Genomic DNA, 20,030 nt, shown 5'->3' with positions numbered 1-20,030 from the left:
CCCACAAAGCTTCAGTTTCCAGTGTCTCCTCATCTAAATCATCCCCAGTGTGAAACTAGTACTATATGGGTTTGGTTGGGTTCTACCAAAAAGCAAAGCCTCAGTCAAGGAGGTAATCCCAGAGTACAGGTTGGGGACCAGAGAGAATTGGGGAAGGGGAAAAAGTTGATTTAAAGGTACGTTGTTTTTTTAATATCATAGCTGTGGGAAACCGGGGCTTCATCCTGATGTTTAATGAACATACAGAATGCATCTCAGAACTGTCTGCTAGGACAACAACTAAGGAAAGCATTCATAGGTTTCCATCCCTCATTGATTGAGAATTGCTCTCAGAGACAACTTTCATTAATTTAGGTGTCTGTGTATGAGCTTAACAAGTGGGATTCCATTCCTAGTTGCAGTACTGGAGAAGTCCTGAACCTAAAAGTAAAAAAGCATGGTGTACATTTGAGATGAGATCCTGTTGTTGTAATATGAGTCAAAGGCAGAATGCCCAATGCATCTATGCTGGAATCAGAGGTGAGCCTGAGAAAATGTAAATATCACGTATAACTTCGGGACCCAGAGGCTCTGAAACAACCTTCTCAAAGAATTTGGATTTAATTTAATAAAACATAAGCAAGTATCAGGCCTTTTTTTTTTCCTTTTTATTGAATTTATTGGGGTGACACTGATTAACACAATTATACAGATTTCAGATGCACAATACTACAACACATCATCTGTACACTGTATTGTGTTCACCACCCCATCACCATTTATTCCCCCTATACCCTTCTCCACCTCTCCCAACCCCTTTCCTCCTTCCCCCAGCAATCACCACACTGTTTTTTGTGTCCATGAGTGTTTTTGTGTCCACAAATTCGTGCACAGGTGGGGTCCCTCGGCTTGGCCAGTGATCGGGGTTGATGGGGGGCAATCGGGGCCAATTGGGGCCATCTCACCCAATCCCGATTGGGGCTGAGTGGAGCCCTCTGGCAGGGGGAGGGACCACGAGAGGTTGCCAGCCGCAGGAGGTTGGCAGTGGGAAGCACACTGACCACCAGGGGGCAGCTCCTGCATTGAGCGTCTGCCCCCTGGTGGTCAGTGCGCATCATAGCTACCGCTGGTCATCCAGTTGTAACGGTCGCTTGGGCTTTTATATATATAGATTATACTTGAGATACTGAGGATGACCAAGGCAGAGAATGGAATGGTGAAGTACAGGAGACGATTTTGATACTTCACCTGTAGATGATTGTGCACTAGGGCTCTGTCACTGGAGATGAAGGAAGTAAGGAAGGAATCAATGAGCTATTTATTGATTGATTTATTTTTTTAGAAAGAGAGAGACATGAATTTTGTTGTTCCATTTATTTATGCATTAATTGGTTGATTCTTGTATGTGTGCCCTGACCTAGGATCAAACCTATAACCTTGGCATATTAGAATGGCACTCGAACCTACTGAGCTACCCAGCCAGGATAAATTAATGATCTATTTAATCAGTGGGGGAAAGTTGTGAAAAGTTTCATGTTGGGAATTTGCTAAAAGATATTATTATAACCAAGTATCGTCAGTTAACCATTATCTGTAGTTAGTAGAGAGTTTGTTGATGGAATCAATGTGGTTTTAAGCTTAGGTCAATGAATCCTATATAATAAAGAGGTAATATGCAAATTGACCATCACTCCAATACACAAGATGGCCACCCCCATGTGGACACAAGATGGCCGTCACAAGATGGCCAGCAGGGGAGGTCAGTTGTGGGCGACCAGGCCAGCAGGGGAGGGCAGTTAGGGGTCACCGGGCCTGCAGGGGAGGGCAGTTGAAGGGGACCAGGCCTGCAGGGGAGGGCAGTTAGGGGTGACCAGGCCGGCAGGGGAGGGCCATTAGGGGCAATCGGGCTGGCAGGGGAGCAGTTAGGCATCCATCAGGCTGGCAGGGAAGTGGTTAGGGGGTGATCAGGCTGGCAGGCAGAAGCGGTTAGGGGCAATCAAGCAGGCAGGCAGGAGAGTGGTTGGGAGCCAGTCCTGGATTGTGAGAGGTATCCCAGATTGGAGAGGGTGCAGGCTGGGCTCAGGGACAGCTCCCTCCCTCCCCCCCTCGTGCACAAATTTTGTGCAATGGGCCTCTAGTGGATCATGAAGCCACATAGTATATGCATAGACAGAAACAAATCATCTCATGTGTTAACTGTGGTTATATCTAAGGAGATTGGTAGGGGAGAAATTAATGTAATTTTTACTTTCACTTTTCAAATTATTAACTTTGTGGCATTTTAATCTTTCAAAATGAGATCATAGTCAATATTGGGTTCTAAAATCAGAGGCTGGAGGAAGGAAGACATCAAAAATTAAAAAATAGAACTTTCCTTCTTTATACAAATGTATGCAGAAGAAAATTTTGTCACTTATGCCTCCCAAGTTTTTATGTTATGTACTTGAAAAAGAAGTTTTGGGGGAAAAAACATAAAAGTAAGTAAAACATAATGTATGCAAATAATTTCTGCAGAAACAGACCAAATGTCACCAAAATGTTGAAAGCACCGAAGTCTATCACTTCATATAATAGTGATATATGATGTAAAATGAGTCTATAAAACCCTTTAGTCTTGAGGCTTATCAGTCCTGATGTGGTTTTGTGCTATTAGCATTTACTGCTCTCCCCAACCCCTACTAGTTCCAGGAAACTTAAAATTTACTTTCTATCTCTAAGGATTTGACTATTCTGGACATTTCATATCAGAAAGAATCTTACAATATGTGGTCTTTTGTGACTGGCTTCTTTTGCTTAGGATAACATTTTCAAGATTTATCCATGTTGTAGCATTTATAAGAACATTTCTTATTTTTTTCTTTATTTTATTTTTCTAATTTTTATTTTTCAATTACCACTTAATTATTTTGTATTAGTTTCAGGTGTACAGCATAGTGGTTAAACAACCATATACTTTACAAAGTGTTTCTCCCTCCCCCCCCCCCAGAATATTTCCAGTAGTTATCACAATATTATTGTGATATTTCCTAAGCTCTACTTCCTATCTCCATGACTATTTTGTAACTGCCTATTTGTATTTCTTATTCCCTTTACCTTCTTTACCCAGCCTCCCAAACTGGCAATTATCAGTTTGTTCTCAGTAGGAGTCTGTTTCTGTTTTGTTTGTTCATTTTAGCACTGTTTCCCCCTCTTTTCTCAATTGCCTTTTGCCCATTTTGAAAATTTTCTTTAAAAAGTAAATTTGTAAGAACTCTGTATTAATTCATAATATCAACCATTATTTATGGTATTTTACTTTGAATACAAGGTGGACAAAAGTAGGTTTATAGATGTTCATATGTAAAATATAATCCTATCTAATCAAAGAGTAATATGCAAATTGACCAACACTCCAACACACAAGATGGCTGCCCCCATGTGGTCAAAGATGGCTGCCCCCATGTGGACACAAGATGGCTGCCACAAGATGGCCAGCAGGGGAGGTCAGTTGGGAGGGAACAGGCCTGCAAGAAAGGGCAGTTGTGGATGATCAGGCCTGCAGGGAAGGGCAATTAGGGGTGACCAGGCCGGCAGAGGAGGGAAGTTGGGGGCGACCAGGCCTGCAGGAAAGGGCGGGGGGGGGGGGGGGGGAATGCAGGCCTGTAGGGGAAAGCAGTTGTGGAGGACCAGGCCTGCAGGGTAGGGCAGTTAGGGGTGACCAGGCCTTCAGGGGAGGGCAGTTAGGGGCAAACAGGCCAGCAGGGGAGCAGTTAGGCATCAATCAGACTGTCAGGGGAGTGGTTAGGGGGTGATCAGGTTGGCAGGCAGAAATGGTTAGGGGCAATCAGGAAGGCAGGGAGGCGAGCAGTTGGGAGCCAGCAGTCCTGGATTGTGAGAGGGATGTCCGACTGCCCATTTAGGCCCAATCTTACTGGGATCGGGCCTAAATGGGCAGTCGGACATCCCTCGAGGGGTCCCAGACTGGAGAAGGTGCAGGCTGGGCTGAGGGACACAGCCCCCGTGCACGAATTTTGTGCACCGGGCCTCTAGTAATTAATAAATAATAATAAAATAATAAACTGCATTTCATGTACTCATATCTGTAAACCTACTTTTGCCCACCTGTATATTTTCTCTCTTTTTTTGACCTTTAATTTTAGAGATCTTTTTCAAAACTTATAAGTTATTTAATCTATATAAAATTTCCTCTATGATTTCTTCCAAAGCTTCTACATTTAGAAATTTCACCAATATATCATGTTTAGAAAATATCTTACTACTTTTAAAAAATTAATAAGAATTGATATTTTATTTTTCCAAATGCATCATTAGTGTCTACTTTTTAAATAGATTTTTTTTAAAGAACAGTTTTGGACTTGCAGAAAAATTGAGAAGACAGTACAAAGAGTTCCCATTAACCCCACACCCAGTTTTCCCTATTATTAACATCTGACATTAATATTGTATATTTGTTACAATTAATGAACCAATAATGATACATTGTCATTAACTAAAGTTCATATTTTATTTGGTTTCTTTAGTTCTTACCTAATATCCCTTCTTCTATTCTGGGATTTCATCCAGAATGACACGTTGCATTTAGTTGTCATATTTCTTTGGCTCTTCTTGGCTGTGACAGTTTCTCACACTATCCTTTGATACCTGACAGTTTTAAGGAGTACTGATATTTTGTAGTGTGCCCCTCTGTTCAAATTGGCCTGGTGTTTCTTTTCTCATGATAGAAGTTTTGTGAGCCACATAGGCTTGCTGCCACTACTAAGTTCTGTGTAGGAAGGCAGCAGCGATAGACAATTCTGTAAATGAATGAGTATGACTTTGTTCCACTAAAACAGTGCACCATACTTGGCCCACAGTTTGCCAACACCCGATCTCTGCTAACAAATAACAAAAGTGAAATAAAACACATGAAACAAAATTTTTATATGTTCAACTGTGTAAAAAGTATTTGTAGAGAAAATGTTAGCAGAAACAGCATTAAAATGTTACCCAGAACACTTGGATAGTGGAATAAAGATTATTTCCCCTGCTTGTCCCTATAATTCTATTTTTGTATGTATTAAAAATAAGAAAATGAAATCCTAAAGCTAGTTTCTTTGAATCTGTGCTTTATCAGTAAGCTGGAGATTCCCTGGACAATTTAAGATTTTAATGCATTTCTTATTTGTGATATACAGGGTGTCCCCCCAAAAATGTATACACATTTTTTTCTGATACTTCAATTAATGTTTCTTTTTCTTCAGACTTAAACCATTGAAATTAATAATTATTCAAATTGTGTATACATTTTTGGGATACCCTATATTTATGTACATTCAAGAAAATATTTTGTTTAATCTTCATTCAATTCTCCATAATAATGGGCTTTTTGCCATTCATAAATTATATTTTAAAATATTACTCTCTTCTAATCAATCTATATTATGATTCTGAATCTGTTGTTAGTTATTCATGAAGCGTCTTACTTCCTCTGGAGCTTCTGATATTTTATGGGGATCGCCTACAGCCACAAGTGGAAAATGCTGCCTGCTTTTCTAAAGCTCTTTTTAATGACTCATATTCTTAAAGGCCTCTGTTTAGGTGACAAAAGAACCACTGTTGTTAGGAGGGATGTACAGTGCATTACACAAGTTTACCCTGGCAAGCCACAGGCCCTGATCTGCAATTCTGTGTCAGCACTTTTCGGCCCCAGGAATATGGATACAGATGGGTGTGTGAGTTGCTCCAGGCTCCTCACAGGGCCAATCAAAACAAGGAAAACAAAGGCCTTTATAAGCTACGTGCTGACCACAGTCCCTACAGTATTGCTAATGCTATGTTTTTCTCTTGACTTTCCATATAGAGAATGCCTCTCACCTGAGAGAAATCAGATTTCATTCAGGGCCTAGGACTTCAGTTTATTGTTCTAATGAAAGTATATAATTGCTCTCTTTGGGAAAGAGAAAATGAAGACTTTTTAAGCCTTTCTCTAAAAAATTCCAAAACACCCCAATAGCTTTCTGAACTCACAAGTGGTTAGCCTAGAGCCGTGGTCGGCAAACTGCGGCTGGCGAGCCACATGCGGCTCTTTGGCCCCTTGATTGTGGCTCTTCCACAAAATACCACGGCCTGGGCGAGTCTATTTTAAAGAAGTGGCATTAGAAGAAGTTTAAGTTTAAAAAATTGGGCTCTCAAAAGAAATGTCAATCGTTGTATTGTTGATATTTGGCTCTGTTGACTAATGAGTTTGCTGACCACTGGCCTAAAGCAAAGGCACACAGTTGGGCTGACACTACATATATAAAGGAAAACGAAAAAAAAAATGAAACCATAATCTGAGACCATTTGAGGAAGAGAAAGATGTGTTAGTTTAGTTCCACTGGAACCTCAAAGAGCCCTACCCTGGCCACCATGAAAGTTGTCATCTCCTGTCCTTCACCCCATCCATTATTCTCTCTCAGAAGGACATGTGCTATTATATGAGTTTGTCACCATATTGTGGTTTATACTTACTGGTTTTTGTTCGTTTCCCTCACTAGAAATATGCTCTTTGTGAGGGCAGAGACCACAATCTGTTGTTGTTGCTGCTACGTTCTATTTTCCATAATAAATTCATGGAAAATATGTGCTTAATGTGTAAATATATAGCAGAATAATTTAGTAGAAAGACTGGATTACTAGTCAGACAATGTATTCTAGTCTGGCTCTACTATTAACTAGTTAGGCATATTACTGAGGTTCCCACTATATTAATACTATGCAATACCCACCTGAAATCTCAGTAACCTACATCAAAAAGCATTTATTTTTGCTCACAAGTCTGTAAATTTGCTGGGGCTCTGCTAGGCTTGACTACACTCAACCTCCAGGTTGGAATCAGGCTGTCTCCACATGTCTCTTCATTCTGAGACCAGCAACTACTTGGAGAATGTTTTCTCCTGGTGACTGGCAGAAGCACAAAGGGGACAGCAGAAACACAAAAAACCTCTTAAAGCTTCCACTTGGGACTAACACACGGTGACTTATGCCTACTTTTTGTTGATCAAAACAAAACATATGGCCAAACCCTCCATCAGAGGAGCAGGGAAATGTATTCCACCAACAGTATACCATAAAGAAATAATATAATTTACCACATCAGATAAATGAAATTTATCAAGTTTCAGTTTCTGGAAAAAAAGAACAATTCTAGTCCTGACTATGCACTAGGCTCTTGTGAGGATTAAATGCTTTTGTGTAGACATTATGTAATTAAAATCGCTTGACAAAGAACTAGACATTATGTAGGCACCAGATAATGACTGAAAATGGCCATATTTTTATAGAAAGACTAAAATCAAAATAATATAAATATTGCTTACCATAAATTGTATATGAAATATTGTCGGAATAGGAAGTAGAGTTAAGTTGGCCTGCATGACATTCTTGAGGCTACTTTTATTTTATTTTATTTTATTTTATTTTATTTTATTTTATTTTATTTTATTCCTCACCCAAGGATATGTTTGTTGATTTGAGAGAAACATCAACATGAGAAACATCGATCGGTTGCCTCCCATTTGTGCCCTGACTGGGAATTGAACCCGCAACCTTTTGGTGTATGGGACAACACTTCAACTGACTGAGCCACCTGGCCAGGGCTCCTGAGGCTACTTTAAAAATAAATAAGAATGACCATTGCAGAGGATAACTGGGAAGTAGAAAGAGTGTAGGGAGAAATGAGGCATTAGTTATATCAATATTTCCTTTTTAGGGTGAAAAGAATAGAGTTAAAGCAAATGTGGCCCAAAATATGACATCTGATAATCTAGATGTTGAGAGAATGAATGTATGTTATATTATTTTCTGTGAAGGCTTGATATATTTCATAGTCAAAAATAAAAGTTTTTAATCCACTCATCTGCTGATGGACACTTGGGCTGTTTCCAAATCTTAGCTATGGTAAATTGTGCTGCTATGAACATAGGGGTGCATGTGTCCTTTCTGATTGGTGTTTCTAGTTTCTTGGGATATATTCCTAGAAGTGGAATCACTGGGTCAAATGGGAGTTCCATTTTTAGTTTTTTGAGGAAACTCCATACTGTTCTCCACAGTGGCTGCACCAGTCTGCATTCCCACCAGCAGTGCACAAGGGTTCCTTTTTCTCCGCATCCTCGCCAGCACTTGTCATTTGTTGATTTGTTGATACACAATGGAATACTACACTGCTTTAAAAAAGAAGGAATTCTTACCATTTGCAGCAACATGGATGGAATTGGAGAGCATTATACTAAGTGAAATAAGCCAGTCAGTGAAAGAAAAATACCACATGATCTCACTCATTTATGGATAATTAAGAACATTATAACCTGATGAACAAAGATAGATACAGAGACAGAGAAGCATCGAACAGACTGTCAAATTACAGCAGGAAGGCTGGGGAAGGGGGAAGGAGGTAAGAGATCAACCAAAGGACTTATATGAATGTATATAAGCATAACGAATGGACGCAAGACACTGGGGGGTGAGGGCATGTATGCACGTGGCGAAGGGGGGCAATGGGGAGGTATGGACATATATGTAATACCTTAATCAATAAAAAAAATTGGGGAAAAAATAAATGAAAGTTTTTAAATTATTTTTAAGTAGGTACTTGGCAGACAGAGAAAGAAAGGGAGATTTTTCTGGGCAGAAAGATCACAAGTGGTAGGAAAAGCCATTTGGTCTTAATGAGAGAAAACAGTGGAAGAGAAAAAGACAGAGGAATGGGGAGGGACTATATTAGTTTCCTAGGGCTGCTGTGACAAATACTACAAACTAGGTGGCTTAACATAACAGAGATGTATTGTCTCACAATCCTGGAGACTAAAAATTTGAGATCAAGATATAGGCAGGGGAGATTCCTTCCGAGGGCTCTGAGGAAGAATCTAGTCCATGCTTCTCTCCTAGCTTCCACGATGGCCAGCAATCCTTGCTATTCCTTGGCTTATGTATGCATCACTCCAATCTCTGCCTCCACCTTTACATGGCATTCTACTTGTGTGTTTCTGTCTTCACGTGGCCATCTTCGCACTGCATGTCTGTGTGTCCAAAGCTCCTCTTCTTCTGAGGATACCAGGCATATTGGATTAAGGGCCCACCCTACTTCAGTATGACATCATCTTAACTCAACTAATGGTGTTTGCAAGGATCCTATTTTCACATAAAATCACATTCTTATCTTCAATTTTTATCTTAGCACCAAAGTTCTGGGGATTAGAACTTCAACAGATCTTTTTGGAAAACACAATTTAACCCATAAGAGGGGATCAAGATATTGTTACTATTTTCTGGCTATTGTTATCAACAAATGTTCATATTTACTAAAGAATTCAAACGAACAGCGTAATATGTTGTTAAAAGACATTCTCAAGGGACCTGTGACTTAGCTGACTAAGGAAGAAAGGAAATCACAAGAAGGATGATGCTTTCTGTGTTTCTTCCATCTATTCATGTGCCTCCCAGGCTAACCCACATTATGCTCTGCCTCACACCAGCCCACGCTGAGTGACTCACCATCCTGCCCCACTGTCCTCTGCTGAACAGTTTCATCATCCAAAGGAAAAACTCTCTGGCTACTGCCAACACCACCACTGCAGTGCTGAAGTTAATTTTTAACCCTGGGCTCTTCAGCAAGTAACTTGAACACCAAGGGTTTGTCTCATATTTTCATGTCTGCTTTAGAAAACTTTATTAGTAAATTTCACAATGTAGATGCTGATTAGGCAGAATTTTTAGTCCTTCATAACCTATTTCCCAATTTACAACTACAAACATACTAAATTATCTCAAATCAGTTCTGACTGCTGGGCTTATCTCTTCTTAAGTATGGACTCTAAGCAGGAAATGTGGAAGTACTTGCATTAGTTGCCTGTTAGTACTGACATCCTAGGTCCCTGGTTCTGTAACACAGATTTTTTTTGTCTGGGTTACTGGCATGGTATTCTAAAGTCTCTGATCTTGAATTTTTGTCTTAGTTCCAAAGTTCTGGATTCCAGACTCTGCTTACAAAATCCAGGAACCTGGAGTATCAACTGCTCTTCTCCCTGGCTCTTCCTAAATGTGACCCCTTGTGTGCTGACTCTTATCATAACTACTGTTCCTACCTACCTTATTAACAACCACAGAATAGACCCCAACCTGCCAAAGTCCTCCTAGCCTGATTCAACTCCTGTGCTCCCTATCATTTATTTCTATCTTTCTACTCTAAATCTTCCTTCTTTCATGTCTACCCAACTCATGGCATGATTGTAAGCATAAAGGAATGGTTAATGTGCCATATTTTTAAAAGCTAATTATTACACTCACAGTGCCCCCTCTGTTAGAGCCTTAGACAAAACGCCTAGTATATCTGTCTCACTAGATACAATAAATCTCCAAGACAATAATTAGGATTTATGCATTTGCCAACTCTAATACAGGAAGGAGCTAAATCTGCAATGTGTTCAGCTCTGGATAATTTTAAGCAACTTTTAGACACAATTGAGACTATTTATAGCATTGACAATGTGTATGCCTTAATGACTGTCCTCTATAAACCTTATTTTATCACTTCCCTTAAAATTTAGTGTCCACAAAGTATTTAAGAAAAGCTACTGTGAGTCCAGCTGGTGTGGGTCAGTAGTTGAGTGTCGACCCATGAACCAAGACAAGAGCACACTAGTTCGATTCCCAGTCAGGGCACATGTCCAGGTTATGGGGTCAATCCCTAGTAGGGGACATGCAGAAGGCAGCCAATTGATGATTCTCTGTCATTGATGTTTTTTCGCTCTATTCTTCTCCCTTCCTCCCTTCCTCTCTCTCTAAAAAAGCAATTTTAAAAAAATCTTTTAAAAAAAAGCCACTGTGAGTGGCCTGGATATTTTCCAAGCTCTAGGTACCATACTTACTCACATGGAATGTGGAATAGGCTAGACATCTTGGAATTGTTCTTGTTAAACTGGTGTAAGCAATTGACCCAATAGTTTTGATATTCATTATTTGTTTTACAAGTTCCTGTGAGGAAAGCTATGCAGTTGTCTTGTGAAGTAGCTTCTTAAAAGGCTTTTATTTTGTCTGGATATGATAAGGATCATTACATGGTATGTCTAACTGATGACTTAGTGCTCTTTCAGTGGATAGAAACTTCTATGGGAAAAAGAATTAGACAATAAGTACCAATGACTTAATACATGCCATGTTTCCAATTCAATTTGCTTTGATAAAAATCAAATAATCCCCAGGAACACAAATATTTATCTACAGCGATTAGACAGTCTGTTAAAATTGGCATTGTCAGTCTCTCCAAAAGCCTCTCATTTGTCCTTTCTATGACCTACACATTGTCAAGAGGTTAACAATGTTGGAAAATTCTTGTGGTGTTCTTAGTTTTTGAGTTATCTGGCAGAGAAACATCAGGACCCTTACTTTTCAACATAGCATGTGCTTTATTCACAACCAGTGCTCCTCTGTCTTGATTAACAAAATAGGAAACAGATATTTTAATTCTAAATGTACTGTAAATTCATAACATTTTTCCTTTGAAGTAAAATGTTTTATATGACTACAATGAAACATGAAAAGAATTCATATAATCAGAAGGCTTAACAATTAAAAAATAATACTTTGTCCTCAGTAAAATAGTCCAAGATTTTAAAGGTAAACTGGTATTATTAAACAGTTTGGTAGTGACTTTTAAATGTGCTAGTTTTTATATTATGAAGTGTATTTTAAAACATGATTGAACCCTAAATGCAATTACATACCACATTCCTTATGTACAAAAATTATTCTTTCCTATTTAGACATTGTTTTAAAGTATTACATTTTGCCTTGATATCAAATATCCTGGCACCAAGGTTAAATGTACCTTTAAAAAAGATAAGCTATCTACTCCAATAAAACCAGAGCCGATAAGCCCTTTTATCAAATATGCCAAATACATGTTAAATCATAAAATATATAGGACTAACTATAGAGGACACCTTCATACTTTCAAGGTTACTATTTTTATATACATACCTAATGTGCTTTCAAACAAGACTGAAAAAAATTATTGTTAGTAAGATATGACAATCAAAAGTATAGGTCAGTGGTCGGCAAACTGCGGCTCTTTGGCCCCTTGAGTTTTTAGCAAAGGCCAGCTTAGGAGTATCCTAATTAAGTTAATAACAATGTACCTACCTATATAGTTTAAGATTAAAAAATTTGGCTCTCAAAAGCAATTTCAATCATTGTACTGTTGTTATTTGACTCTGTTGACTAATGAGTTTGCCACTGGTATAGGTGCTTTTCATGTCCTTCAATGAGTCTTGGATGTTTAGAAGGAAAATGCAGCAGGAATAAAAATTCTCAGGTTATAACATCAGGAAAGGAGGTTAGACGCCAATTCTAAGGGAGATGGAAGTCTCTAAAAACAATATATCATGTAGATTCCCATTACTCTGTGTGATAGCATGTTGCTAATGAAAGCAAAGCAGTGGGCCACCATTTCTCTTAAAGTGACTTGTAGCCTAGCTTCCACTGTCATCTCCTCTCCCCAAATTCTTTCTTGGACCTTCATTCCCATCCACTTCCCTCTACCACTGTTTATGTACCTTACCCACTAAGCACCCTTCCTCTCCTCTCTACCACTATTTTCCCATTTCCTTTGCCTCCTTCAAATGGATCTTTCCCAAGGAGCCTATTCTGACTATGTTTATCCCTACCTTAGCACTACAGCTTCACTCTCACACACAAGGATCGACGTTCAGCACTTGTTCTGTGTGTGTGTGTGTGTGTGTGTGTGTGTGTGTGTGTGTGTGTAAGAGCTTGGGTTCCAGGGTCATTCCACCTGTGCTCAAGACCCAGCTCTGCCTTTCCTATACTGGGAGGTAGGATAAGCCTCAGTGCCCCCATCTGTCAAGTGAGGATTATAACAGAATTTACCTAAAAGGAATATTGTGAGGACAAAATGAGGCAATGCAAAGAGAGCACTCAATACAATGCTGGTAGAGAGTAAACACACAATAAATACTGGTTATTATTGTTGCCATTATATTTATTATTTCACCAACACAGAGTCAGTTCTCTTCAGTGCAAAGGCAAACTTTTTGGTATCATTTTGTATCGCCCTGTAAGCTCGGTGACCGCACTGTTTGAACTAAAAGCGGAACAAATGATCCAGCAAATCACGTGCTCTTATGTGGCAAAGAAACACAAGCTTTGAAATACAAATAACAGGTGATTCAGGGTGGGAAAATCACTATATCTATAAGTCCTATGCTTGGCTCTTTAATAGATTGAGACCTCGGATAAAAACATGCTAGGTCTACACAATGAAGTAAAAGATGATGGGGCTGGGGGGTAAGTTTATCAGCAAGTAAAGGTAAGTTTTTTCCTTCCTGCATTGGATGCATAAATATAGACGACCATAATACCAGTGTGGGAGGGGTCAGGAGAAGGGAGAGGTAGGGACTAGACTTACTGCCATGTGAAAACCTGGAGGGAGCTGCTGATAGAGCTGGAACCCCTGTAGACAAAGAAAATGGGCCAGAAGGAGTGTGTTGTCTAACCGCTTCAGTAATTGTACCTGAGGACAGACTTGGAATTGCTTTCAAGTCTGTTAACTGAATTGTTTTTGGAAAATTCCAGCTTAACTTTTAGAACCTCATCTGTTTAGTTGTAGCTTTGTCAATATTTTAAATGTGTATTTATAGTATGTAAGGACTAGGACCTTTTGAAACCCAATAATTAAGGTAACACCAGAGAGAGACAGAGAAACAGAGAGAGAGAGAGAGAGAGAGAGAGAGAGAGAGAGAGAGAGAGAGAGAGAGAGAGAGAGAGATGTGTGGCTGAGGACTGGCAAAACAAAAAAAATAGCTCCAGCAGGGCCTGGTTGTGACAGAACAGCCTCCTTGCCTACTAAAAGGAAATTGCCAGAATAGACACACCCTCTAGACAAATGTAAGTACAGCAAGGCATTCCAAAGTCAAATGCAAATGATTGTTTATTATCTTTCATCTTTTGTAATCCAGACCTCTGTTTCCAAGAATTTGTGTGGATAATTAGAAAATGACAGTATAGCTCATTTATTTCCTGAAGTCTCCATTTCTCTCAGGGCAGATGAGCTATGACACCTAAGGCGGACACTCCAGGCAGCAAAGGACATTGTGCTTCTTGGTCATCAGTGGTCTTTTCCTGGTGGCTGCACCCTCTCACAGTCCTTCCCAGCCTTGACTGTACACACGCACTCATGCCAACAGAGAGGCTCCAAATGGTCTTTTGTTCTCATGCTCCTAATCTTCCCAGTCTTCACACTCTTCTCCAGATATTGCTTTATTTCTCAGGCAAAATATTTATATCTATACTGTACCTTATTTTGATAGCTGATTTGTTGTTCTCTCTCAAATTGTGCTTTTTTAAAATGCCGCTGCTGGTAACCCATTAAGACTTTGTACTGGAAGAAAAGAAAAATACTCATCCTGGGCAAGGTAAGAACTAGGGCCTAAAAGGTAAAAGTATATAATCCGTTATCTACTCACCACCATATGCACAAACACTATAATTTGTCAGTATTACACAGAGCATAAAATTAGGGCAGAAATTATTAAAACCAGTTGAGGTGCCAGTTTTTTCATCATTTTCTCTAGTGTATGCTTGAAAATAACCATCATAAAAAAGAACTTCAAAAATGTACATGAGAACAGAGAGACCATCTCAGGAAAGCAGATCAAGTGATCGGCATGCTATCCTCTGATTTCAGGTTACAGTAGGCAGCATGCCTATACCTGGCAGAGTACCAGTGTTCCTCTCCCCAACCTTGGGAAGCTCATGGGAGGAGAAGGGGTGTTTATTTTTAGTGCGAGTTACTTCAGTGAGAGCGTGCCCAATTTTCTTGTTGAGGTGGGCCAGACATGAAAGGCCATATAGTCTATTTTCAAACTAGATGGCAGCAAGGTAATGGAGAGTATGAAGGCTTTAGTGTTGGACAGACTAGATTTAAACTAATTTCTCTGAACTTTTATCCCTTGGAAAGTGGAGGTGATATCAGTTTCACAGAGTTATTAATATGTGAAGTGCCTACTGATATATCTGGCAAATAACAGATTCTCTATGCATGTTTATTTCCTTCCTTCCTGTCATAGTTTCTGTTGCTAATCATATAACATGTTTAAGAAACTCCAAAGACATCTAGATATAACTTTGAAAATATTTTCATTTCTCCAAAACAACAATAAGAGCTTGGCATATTCAGTCATTGGACATTATTAATAGGAGGGCTATTAATAGAGGAGGAACCCATGTCTTTAGATAGATGAGACACCCCATTGTATGGTGTGTTAGATAGGACAGTGGAATCTCTGTTAGGGACATGAATTCTCATCTCCACTCTCTCATGAAGTATCTGTTGCCTTTGAAAAGGACACCTAAACATTTTTAAGTTCTCCTCTTTCTAAAACTAGAGAATGACGGGCATCGAGACAGCTTAACATATATAAAACTAATAATTTGATATTATTAAGTCAGTCTGGTTTTTCTCAGATATGAAAACTTCCCCTATTAAATTCTGACAAAGTAAAAACACTATACAAATATGAGGTTTTGACTCTGAATCAAATGGCTTTGGCCAGAGGCCACCGCAAATAGTCATGATGTGTGATGATTATTATTTCTACTATGATGGACGCAGGATTGTGAATTAAATTGCAATAAGCAGCTGCAAATTAGCTCCAGTCCATCCCAGAGGATAAGCAGTGTGGGGGATCAGGTGTCCGGTGGCAGGCCCCAGCATGGCCCTGCACCTAACAGTGGCCTTAGCAAGGTACTTAACATTTCAGAACCTCATCGCCTCATCTCTAGGATATGGCATGTGTACCTTTAAAAGTTGTTAAAAAGTTAAATGAGAAAATGCTGGTAAAATGTTCCTAGCAGTTAGTAAGTGCTTATTTTATTCATGAATTTCTACTTTTTGATATATTATACCAGCTTTTTGTCGATAATGTTGATTTTTCTCAGAGCTAAAATTCAAAATTTTACTTTTCATGTTTATGATTCATTTATCATTCTATGTGTGAGAGATTACACATTTGTATCATTTTAGAAAACAGCAAAATCTTGTTTTTCCTTTTCTTATTGAATTTATTGGGGTGACATTAGTTAATAAAACCATACAGATTTCAAGTATTCAACTCAATAAAATATCATCTGCTTACTGCATCATGCACTTACCACCCAAAGTCAAGTCTCTTTCTGTCCCCATTTATCCACACTTTGCCCACTTCCACCTCCCTCCACCCCCTTTTCCCTCTGGTTATCACCACACTGTTGTCTGTATCTATTTTTTTTCTTAATTCCTTCAGTTTTTTACCCAGTCCCCCCACCCTCCTCTTTGATAGCTGTTAAACTGTTCTATATTTCTATGCTTCAACCAGCAAAATCTTAACAAAACAGCAAGAAGACAGCATTCAGTATGGCTGGGCAGTCATGGGGACAAGGAGGGACTCACAAACACCTGAAGGGATTTACCAATTGGTTGGCTCTCAGTAGGAAACTGTTTTTCCATCAAAAGCCACAGATGTCTCTAAAGCCTTTTCCACCACAGCCTTATCACAGGCAATTTGTGAAGGCACCTGGTCAAGACGATTTGCAATTCATCCTTGAATAACAGAGGAATCACACCTCCAGCATACCTGGAGAATTCAAAGTTAAGACATGAAATGGGCTGCATAGTACGTGTAACTACAGCTACAAAGTCTGCATTTGAGATGCTGCATTTTGAACAATTGCCAAAAAAGACAGAATTCTGTTAATTGGAAAAATCAGCGTTGATTCAAGAAAGTGACCCATAAAATCTAGACAATATAGGATATACTAGTAACCCAGCAGGCTGACACTGATACAGATCAGCAGGTGAGTCAAAGCCCAGACGACAGGAAGATACAAATGCACGAACACAACCCAGACCCAGCATTCCCTGGATCACATTTATCATAACCCTAATGAACTGGAATAGACCACAAGCTGCTGTGCCTTTCTAAACCTCTCTGTGGTGTGTGAAGGCTTTGCTCTATATAAATAATTAATTTATATAGAGCAAAGCCTTCACACACCACAGAGAGGTTTAGAAATATATATATATTTCCATTATATATATATATATATATATATATATATATATATATATATATATATATATATTTCCATTGTTTAGGTTGAGTTTTTCTCAAAGATGACCTATAGTTTTGTAAAGAAAAATCAGGCAAACTGGTTTGTTACCATATAACATGTACAGAGAAACATGCCCATAACAGTCATAATCCTATTTGAGTGTACTATTGTATATATATTACAAATATTGATTTTTCACTATTGTAATTTTAAGGCCTCTCACCACAAGATGGGGTTCAGAACACATACGTAAGTTGGCTATCTTTTTTTTTTTTTTTAATATACCTTAGAGAGGAAGGAAGGGGGAGAGAGATAGAAACATCAAGGATGAGAGAGAATCATTGATTGGCTGCCTACTGGGGGATCAGCCCCGCAACCCGGGCATGTGCTCTTGACCAGAATCAAACACAGGACACTTCTGTCCGCAGGCCAACGCTCTATCCACTGAGCCAAACCAGCTAGGGCTAAGTTGGCTATCTTTATTTAGGGGCTCAACATAATCACTAGTGCTCCCACAGCAGAACAGACACTAGGGCTTTATTGATTTAATAAGAAAAGATTATCTTACTGTTTCCGGGGCAAATTATCTGTCTTTACTCGTAAGTCTTTCACAATATTTAACTCCTTATTTTTCTCCTTCCCTTCTATCCTCACAGTTTCTTTCTCCAAAAGTTATTCATCTTTTTGTCACCTCCATCAATGAGGAAATCATTTATTTAACTGATGAGACAGTTGCCCCAATTTACTTTCTTTTCAAAGACAGACTTTCCCCACAAAGGAATCACTGCCAGAAAGCTCCACAGCCTCCTCCACCCCCACCTCCTCATCCTTGGAGTAAGAAAACCCAGACGCATATTTGGACCTGAAATCGCTCTTGACTGAGAAAGCATGAACCTTTGAGACAAGAGAGGAAATGCATTAGACAATAGCAGAAGCGGCACAGTCCACAAACACTCAACTTTCCACCACACCCATTGGTGGAATTTGTTACCAGTAAACACACATTGCTCTAAGCACCGTTTTTTATTAGAGATGAGAGAGAAAAATCATCTGTTCTTAAAGTCAACTCCAAATATGATACATATGAAAAGTGGATATTTTTGCTTCTCTGAATTAGAAACTAGACAGGGAAACCATTGGCTACCTAAAGAGTGTTCTTTTCCATGTACCCTGAGCTCAATCTTCTCTCTTGAAACTCCAAGATGGGCAGTAATTTCAAATCACATTGTAAAATAATGTTTAATGAGGGCAGAAAACATGGTGGAAAAATAATGGAACACTGTTAGAAATCTTATCAAAATTCTCTAGACATTATATCTACAAATGATATCTTAGGGTTTATAGGTAGCCTTACTAAGCAACAAGAAATGTTCAACATCTAACATAGGTAAAATAATAACAAAAAGAATAATGAAGAATAAGGAAAAATAACAGTGAAAGTACCAGCCATACTTCACACTCTGAAGCGGCACACTCGGAAGCAGTTCCAGCCTGTCTCCTTATAGGTGAAGCTGCTATGACTCCAAGAACTTCCAGAAATTTCTCAGGCTGGATGCAGTCAAGCAGCCATATCTGCCTCTCTGCAGCTCTTGTTTCATGATGAGCAGACATTTTAGTCTTCCCAGTCCTCAGACACTGTTCATGTCTGGAATCCAGGGGGCTACTGGTTTCATGTTCCACAGCCTCTAGGTCAAGCTAAATGCCCCTGGGACCTGGGCCATTGCTTATGCTTCCAGTTACTTGGAAAAGAAAGTCAAGTCTTGACCTTCCTGCTTACTCCTTACTTAACCTCTCTGAGCTTGTTTTCTCATCTATAAAATGGGTTAGAGCTAGCCATCCCAAATAATTGTTATGTTTAGAAATACTTCATATAATACACCCAGAGTAAGGATTTAAAACATTTAAGTATTCCATAAAGGGTAATAATAACAAAAATAATCATGGCAATAATAAATTAAATGTATACCATTTCACATTATGAAGCAAGTATTAACTCCATAAACAAAAAGTTGTTCATCTATTGCAAAATATGAGCCCATAAAATTTGTAAGAACCTTCCTCTCCAGAAACCACTGTTGTTAAAATCATTATGGGGTCAAAGTTGGTTTTTAGGGGCCTCCCACCCCCTTCTTCACTCTCTTCCTTGCCCTCCCTTTCCCCTACCCAAGATCCTCAGTGGACCTATAGAGAACACTAAATTCCTTCAAAGTTCCCTCTAAAAATGTTATCTTCTTCCCTCCTTAGAGCTCTCGGAGACTCAGTATCTCACTATTCCACCAGCTGTGAGAAAGGGAAGCAATTTAATGAAACTCCCTCATCCTTAAGAATTCTTATGTGACAATATACCAAGCATGCTTACTTTACTTTTAAAGAGAACACTTTGCCGAAACTGGTTTGGCTCAGTGGATAGAGCGTCGGTCTGCGGACTGAAGGGTCCCAGGTTCGATTCCGGTCAAGGGCATGTACATTGGTTGCGGGCACATCCCCGGTGGGGGGTGTGCAGGAGGCAGCTGGTCGATGTTTCTCTCTCATCGATGTTTCTAGCTCTCTATCCCTCTCCCTTCCTCTCTGTGGAAAATCAATAAAATATATTTTAAAAAAATAAAATAAAATAAAGAGAACACTTAGTGCCCTGGCTGGTGTAGCTCAGTTAGCTGCAGCGCCATCCAGTACAGCAGAAGGTGGCAGGTTCGATTGCTGGTCAGGGCACATACCCAGGTTGCGAGTAGGACGCATACAGGAGGCAACAGATCGGTATTTCTAGCTCACGTCAATGTTTCTCTCTCTCTCTCTCTCTCTCTCTCTCTCTCTCTCTCTCTCTCTCTCTCTCTCTCTCTTTCAATAAAAAAAAAAAAAAAAACATTTTTTAAGAAAGGAAACCCTCAGCTCCCAAAGGATAGTAATTGATCAAGTGCCCAAAAATAAAGGTT

The sequence above is a fragment of the Cnephaeus nilssonii genome (genome assembly GCF_951640355.1).
Source record: "Cnephaeus nilssonii genome assembly, chromosome: 14".
Lineage (NCBI taxonomy): Eukaryota > Metazoa > Chordata > Mammalia > Chiroptera > Vespertilionidae > Cnephaeus > Cnephaeus nilssonii.
The sequence above is the reverse complement of the archived record's forward strand: the minus strand, read 5'-3'. Positions refer to the sequence as shown.